Consider the following 8,524-nt stretch of genomic DNA (forward strand, 5'->3'; position numbering starts at 1 on the left):
CAGTGAGGAGAAGGGAATGGAGAGATCGAGTTTGTTCTCCTTGGAATGTACAAGACGGAGGAGGGACTTGATTAAGGTGTACACAATTATGAAGTGCGTGGACAGGGTTGATTGTAGAAAACTTCTCATTATAATAATAGTGTCTAAAATTGAAGATATATAATTTGGGTAACGGGGAAGAGGTTTCAAAAGCATTGGAGGAAGCTGTTCTTCATTAGAGGGCGGTGGGATTCCAACAAATTGCCTGTGTAGGTATACGGATAGCATTTATTAAGTAGCTAGACAACCTCTTGAATTAGCATGGCATAGAAAGCAATGGACCAAGTGCTGGTAAATTAGATTAATGTAGTGAATAATTAATGGTCAGCAAGGTCGTGGTGGACTAAAGGGCTTGTCTCTGTTCTGCAAGACTTTAAGACTCTTGCCAGAGTAGGTCTTCTTAGAATATCTGGAATACGTGGGTCTTTGTACAAGGAAAGATCAGACACACTACGCTTGCATCTGCTGAAGTTCTGTAGAGTGGTGACGATTGAAAATATAAAAACCCGAGGGATGGTGATATGGTAGACATGAACAGGATATTTCCCATTGTGTGAGAATCCAGAACTAGAGGAACCACTGTTCAGGACTATGTAGTTGGTTAAAGACAGATGGGAGACTTTTTCCCCCTCTCAGATCAAATCTTCAAAACCTCTTCAATGGGTGCTTGAAGCACTAAGCACAAATTTTACGACATGAAAAGACAGATGCTGGGAATCAAATACTTTCCCGATAATTGACCGAAATAGACAATAGACAATAGGTGCAGAAGTAGGCCATTTGGCCCTTCAAGCCAGCACCACCATTCACTGTGATCATCCACAATCAGTACCCCGTTCCTGCCTTCTCCCCATATCCCTCGACTCCGCTCTCTTTAAGAGCTCTATCTGATGGCCCTGTCCCACTGTACGAGTTCATTCCAGTGCTCCCCCAAGTTTAAAAAAAAATCAAACTCATGGTAAGCACGTTGAATGAACATAGAGGGTACTTCGGAGCTGAAGGACGTCTCTTAGCGGCTCGTAACACAAATGGCAGGTACACGGGAAGACTCGCTAACGGCAGGTAAGCTCGGGAAGACTCGTGAGGATTTTTCAACATGTTGAAAAATGTCCACGAGAGCCCCGAGTACTTACCGTAAATCTCCGAGTTCCAATCAGGGCAAACTCAGGAGAACTCTTTGAATGAACTCGTACAGTGGGACAGGGCTTTAACTCTCTCTTGAAAGCATCCAGAGAATCGGCCTCCACTGCCTTCTGAGGCAGAGAATTCCACAGATTCACAACTCTGGGTGAAAACGTTTTCCTCATCTCTGTTCTAAATGGCCTACCCCTTATTCTTAAACTGTAGTCCCTGGTTCTGGACTCCCCCAACATCAGGAACATGTTTCCTGCCTTTAGCGTGTCCAATCCCTTAACAATCTTATGTTTCAATAAGATCCCCTCTCGTCCTTCTAAATTCCAGAGTATACATATACAAGCCCAGTCGCTCCATTCTTTCAAAATATGACAGTCCCGCCATCACGCAATAGCAAGAATGTCCTTTCTCTAATTTGGAGACCAAAACTGCCCACAATACTTCATGTGTGGTCTCACCAGGGACCTGTACAACTGCAGAAGGACCTCTTTGCTCCTATACTCAACTCCTCTTCTTATGAAGTCCAACATGCCATTAGCTTTCTTCACTGCTAGTTGTACCTGCATGCTTACTTTCAGTGACTGATGTACCAGGACACCCAGATCTCGTTGTACTTTCCCTTTTCCTAACGACAACATTCAGATAATAATCTGCCTTCCTGTTCTTGCCACCAAAGTGGATATCCTCACATTTATCCACCTTAAACTACATCTGCCATGCATTTGCCCACTCACCCAACCTGTCCATGTCACCTTGCATCCTCATAGCATCCTCCTCACAGTTCACACTGCCACCCAGCTTTGTGTCATCTGCAAATTTGCTAATGTTACTTTTGATCCCTTCATCTAAATCATTAAAGTATATTGTAAATAGCTACAGTCCTCGATTGTAGTGGAGGTTACAATCAGAGTAGAATGATCTTAGTAAGTAGCAGAACAGACTTGAGGAGCCAAGGTGCCTTCTATTGCTGCTAGTTCGTATGCTTATAAGGGAAATGGTTACAGGAAACATTAGATTACCGCCACATTTCCTCAAGAGATTTTCTTTCCGATAATTCAAGAAGCTACTTAAATTTGTGAGTGCAGCTATTCAGACCATGATATGCTACTGCCCACTAATAATGCACATACATAAAACTTCCATTTAAAATCAAATTAAATGACGAAAACATTTCAACTTGTAAAAAAAATAAAATTAAATGAACCTTCTATCTTCTTCAATTGCAATCTGAAGCAACAAGCTTTTCATTTTTCTGAATAGTGATTTACAGTCTATAATGAATACTCAAAATTCCGCCAGCGTTTGGCAAGGTGTTACATAAGATATTGGAACTTTCAAGTACATTGAAATAAAAGAAGATGTCACCAGAGTTACATTGTCCAGGTTTATGTGTGGTTTCATTAACAAAAGAGTTTGCATACAATGGGTTCTCCAGTTTACAGTGGCAGATCTGGTTTGATAATGAAATAGTAATTAAAACTAACCATATGCTGGTATCGCAGACTATGTATTCAGAATGAGGTCGAGATGTATCACTTCTATACACTTGGCTGAAGATGATGCAATTATTTATCTTGCCTCCTTCACACATGCCAAGCTTGACCGCAGCTTAAGACCGAGACATGCTTGACAATTCCACCAATCTTTAACTGCATAGTTTTCAGAGTTGGACTAAATGTTATTTGAATAGAAAAAATGTAGAAGCATTTAACAAAGGTTTGGAAATATAAACTTTTTGATGTAAGCAGTAATCTTTCTATCCTGGATAATCTTCAATGTTTGTTTTCTTTCCCCAATGATGTTGACGAGGCCAGCCGATTACATGAGACACAGATTACATGAATGTTAGCAAAGCTTCTCAGAATGTCTCATGTAATCGGCTGGTTAACAAAGATTCTACCAAATTAAACCCAAAATTGGATCAGTGGCAGGATGCAAAAAAAGTTAATGATTGGCAAACATTTCCGTGACTAACATACTATTTAGCCATAGGGTTTTTCCACAAATATGGTCCCTTACTTGTAGTAGTAAATATCAATGATTTTGAAGTATGTCAAGAACATAATACTATTGGGTATTTTGTTGTTGAAGTTTTCAAAACTTGAGTATCAGCTTCAGCAATAAGCACCTTCATTCATGAAAGATAGACACAAAATGCAACATGTTGTGTCTATCTTCAGTGTCAACCAGCATCTGCAGTTCCTTTCTACACATTTCCATTCATAGATACATAGACAATAGGTGCAGGAGTAGACCATTCGGCCCTTCAAGCCAGCACCACCATTCAATGTGATCATGGCTGTTCATCCCCAATCAGTACCCTGTTTCTGCCTTCTCCCCATACCCCTTGATTCCACTAACCCTAAGAGCTCCATCTAACTCTCTTTTGAATGCATCCAGTGAATCGGCTTCCACTGCCTTCTGAGGCAGAGAATTCCACAAATTCACAACTGTGTGAAAATGTTTTCCCTCATCTCAGTTCTAAATGGCTTACCCCTTATTTTTAAACTGTGGCCCCTGGTTCTGGACTCCTCCAACATCGGGAACATGTTTCCTGCATCTAGCGTGTCCAATCCCTTAATAATTTTGTATGTTTCTACTGTATAAGATATCCTCTCATCCTTCTAAATTCCAGTGTATACAACCCCAGTCGCCCCATTCTTCCATCATATGACAGTCCCGCCATCATGGGAATTAACCTCGTGAACCTTCGCTGCACTCCCTCAAAAGCAAGAATGTCCTTCTTCAAATTAGGAGACCAAAACTGCACATAATGCTCCAGGTGTGGTCTCACCAGGGCCCTGTACAACTGCAGAAGGACCTCTTTTGCTCCTAGAGCCAATTCCTCTCGTTATGAAGGCCAATTAACTTTCTTCACTGGCAGTTGTACCTGCATGCTTACTTTCTTTGACTGATGTACTAGGACACCCAGATCTCGTTGGACTTCCCCTTTTCCTAACCTGACTCCATTCAGATAATAATATGCCTTCCTGTTCTTGCCACCAAAGTGGATAACCTCACATTTATCCATATTATACTGCATCTGCCATGCATCTGCCCACAAGCTGTCCAAGTCACCCTGCATCCTCATAGCATCCTCTTCATAGTTCACACTGCCACCCAGCGTTGTGTCATCTGTAAATTTGCTAATGTTACTTTTAATTCCTTCATCTAAATCATTAATGTATATTGTATATTGCTGTGGTCCCAGCACCGAGCCTTGTAGCAGCCACTGCCTGCCATTTTGAAAGGGACCTGTTAATCCCTACACTTTATTTCCTGTCTGCCAACCAATTTTCTATCCATGTCAATACCTTACATCCATGTGCTCTAAATTTGCTCACTAATCTCCTGTCTGGGACCTTATCAAAGGCTTTCTGAAAGTCCAGGTAGACTACATCCACTGGCTCTCCCTTGTCCATTTTACTTGTTACATCCTCAAAAAATTCCAGAAGATTTGTCAAGAATGATTTCCCCTTCGTAGATCCATGCTGGCTTGGACCGATCCTGTTACAACTATTCAAATGCGCCGCTATTACATCTTTGATAATCGACTCCAGCATCTTCCCCACCACGGATGTCAGGCTAACTGGTCTGTAATTCCCTGCTTTCTTTCTCCCTCCTTTCTTGAAAAGTGGGATGACATTAGCTACCTTCCAATCCACAGGAACTGATCCAGAATCTATAGAACATTGGAAAATGAACACCATTGCGTCCACGATTTCCAAGGCCACCTCCTCGAGTACCATGGGCTGCAGACCAACATGCCCTGGGGATTTATCAATCTTCAGTCCCATCAGTCTACCCAACACCATTTCCTGACTAATGTTAATTTCTTTCAGTACCTCCATCACCCTAGGTCCTCTGTCCCCTAGTGCTTCAGAGAGATTGTTTGTGTCTTCCTCAGTGAAGACAGAACCAAAGTACCTGTTCAACTCATCTGCCATTTCCTTGTTCCCCATAATAAATTCACCTGTTTCTGCCTTCAAACATAGAAACATAGAAAATAGATGCAGGAGTAGGCCATTCGGCCCTTCAAGCCTGCACCGCCAGTCAATATGATCATGGCTGATCATCCAACTCATTATCCTGTACCTGCCTTCTCTCCATACCCCCTGATCCCTTTAGCCACAAGGGTCACATCTAACTCCCTCTTAAATATAGCCAATGAACTGGCCTCAACTAATTTCTGTGGCAGAGAATTCCACAGATTCACCACTCTCTGTGTGGGAAAAAAAATGTCTCATCTCGGTCCTAAAAGACTTCCCCCTTATCCTCAAACTGTGACCCCTTGTTCTGGACTTCCCCAACATCGGGAACAATCTTCCTGCATCTAGCCTGTCCAACCCCTTAAGAATTTTGTAAGTTTCTATAAGATCCCCTCTCAATCTTCTAAATTCTAGCGAGTACAAGCTGAGTCTATCCAGTCTTTCTTCATATGAAAGTCCTGCCTCCCAGGAATCAGTCTGGTGAACCTTCTCTGTACTCCCTCAATGCAAGAATGTCTTTCCTCAGATTAGGAGACCAAAACTGTACGCAATACTCCAGGTGTGGTCTCACCAAGGCCCTGTACAACTGCAGTAGAACCTCCCTGCTCCTGTACTCAAATCCTTTTGCTATGAATGCCAACATACCATTCGCTTTCTTCACTGCCTGCTGCACCTGCTTACCTACTTTCAATGACTGGTGTACCATGACACCCAGGTCTCGTTGCATCTCCCCTTTTCCTAATCGGCCACCATTCAGATAATAGTCTACTTTCCTGTTCTTGCCACCAAAGTGGATAACCTCACATTTATCCACATTATACTGCATCTGCCATGTATTTTCCCACTCACCCAGCCTATCCAAGTCACCTTGCAGCCTCCAAGCATCCTCCTCACAACTAACATTGCCACCCAGCTTCGTGTCATCCGCAAACTTGGAGATGGTGCATTCAATTCCCACGTCCAAATCATTAATATATATTGTAAATAGCTGGGCCTTGCTGTACCCCACTAGTCACTGCCTGCCATTCTGAAAAGGACCCATTTACTCCTACTCTTTGCTTCCTGTCTGCCAGCCAGTTCTCTATCCACATCAATACTGAACCTCCAATACCGTGTGCTTTAAGTTTGCATACTAATCTCTTATGTGGGACCTTGTCGAAAGCCTTCTGAAAGTTCAGATACAACACATCCACTGGTTCTCCCTTATCCACTCTACTAGGTACATCCTCGAAAAATTCTATAAGATTCGTCAGACATGATCAAGGGACAATGGAGGAGGCCCAGGACATAAAGATCAGTGTAGGAATGGGAAGGGGAATGAATGTGTTTGGCAACCGGGAGATCAGGTAGGTCCAGACGGACTGATCAAAGGTGATCAGCGAAATGATCGACCAGTCTACGTTTGGTATCGCCAATGTACACGAGTCCACACCGTGAACAACAGATATAATAGATGAGGTCATATGTATAGTCAGCACAGCTTTTTGGATGGTAGATCATGTCTCATGAATTTGATTGATTCTTTTGAAGAAGTAATCAAGAAGGATGATGAGGGCAGGGTTGTAGACATAGTTTATATGAACTTCAGCATGGCCTTTGGTAAGGTTTCATATGGTAGGTGGCTCTGGAAGGTTAGTTTGCATGGGATCCAAGGAGAGCAAGCTGATTGGATATATAACTACCTTGACCATAGGAAACAGAGGCTCGAAGCCCATGACATGGCGTTCCTCAGCTGTCTGTGCTGGGCCCATTGTAACTTGTCATTTACATCAACAATTTAGTTGAGAATGCACAAGGCATGATTAGTAAATTTGCAGGTGACACTAAAAATGAGAAGGTAATCAAGAATTACAGTGGGATCTTGATCAGATGGATGAGTGGGCTGAAGAATAGCAAATGATGTTTAATTCATACAAGAGCATAGCATTTCATTTTGAAAAATCAAACTAAGGTAGGACTTTCACATTGAACAGTAGGGCCCTGGGGAGTATTGTAGAACAAAGAGAGCTGGGATTACAAGTACATCATACTCTGAAAGAGGGGTCACAGGTAGACAGTGGGGTGAAAAAGACTTTTGGGCACACTGGTTTTCATCAGAATGGCCGCGGAATATAGAAGTTGGGATTCTATGCTGCAGTCGTACAAGATATCGATGAGACTGCACTTGGTGTATTGTGTTCAGAAAAGATGTAATTAAACTGGAAAGAATGCAAATAAAACATGCAAGAATAATTCCACGACTCCAGGAACTGTAGGGAAAGTTTGGCCCATCTAGGACTTCATTCCTTGAAGCTTTTAGGATTGATCTTCAAGAGTTGTATAAAATCATGAGGGGCAGAGACAGGGTGAACACACAGTCTTTTGTCCGCGGTGTTGGGGGATCAAGACCAGAGGACATAGGTTAAAGATGAGATTGGAAAGAATTCATAGAAACGGGAGGGGTAACTTATTCCACACGGAGGGTGATATGTATAAGGAATGAGCTGGCAGATGAAGTGGTTGAGATAGGTACAATAACAACATTTATAGGACGTTTGGACAGACACATGGATAGGAAAAGGTTTAGAGATATATGGGTCAAAAACAATTGAGACCAATTTAGATGGGCGCCTTGGCCGGTGTGGGCAATGTGGCCCAAAGGGTTTATTTCTGTGCTGCATGACTTTATGATTACACAAATAGGTAATGGACTGATTTTTTTCCCCATACTCACCTTTTTGACTGCAGAGCTCAAGCTGCAAATTGGCAAACTGCATTTGCAAAGTGCTTTTCTTCTAATATAAAGAGATGACAACTAATGTCACATCATTTTTGGATTTTCCCCACTACTTTTTGCCTTCATGGATTTCACTCACTTTCATACTCACTTAACCATTGCACACAGCTTGAGCCAGGTTAGGCAGAGGGTCACTTGCACCTCCACCTACTGTATCCTTGTTCAAGATGTGGACTCTTATACATCAGCGAAACCAAAAGTAGACTGGCCGATCATTTCATTGAACACCTTGGCTCAGTCCTCCTGAACCTACCTGATCTCCCAGTTGCTAAACACTTTAATTCTCCTTCCCATTCCCACACTGACCTCCATTGTCAGAGTGAGGCTAAATGCAAATTGGAGGAAGACGATCTCATATTTCGCTTGGGCAGATCACATCCCAGTGGTATGAATATCGATTTCTAACTTCAAGCAACCCCAGCATTCCCTCTTTCTCTATCCCCTCACCCACCCAAGTTGCACCAGTTTCTTGTTTCCCTTTTCCATAACTAGTCTGAAGAAATGTCTTGAGCCGAAACGTCACCCATTCCTTCTCTCCAGAGATGCTGCCTGTCCCACTGAATTACTCCAGCTTTTTGTGTCTATC

This window comes from Amblyraja radiata, chromosome 5 (genome assembly GCF_010909765.2).
Source record: "Amblyraja radiata isolate CabotCenter1 chromosome 5, sAmbRad1.1.pri, whole genome shotgun sequence".
Taxonomy (NCBI): domain Eukaryota; kingdom Metazoa; phylum Chordata; class Chondrichthyes; order Rajiformes; family Rajidae; genus Amblyraja; species Amblyraja radiata.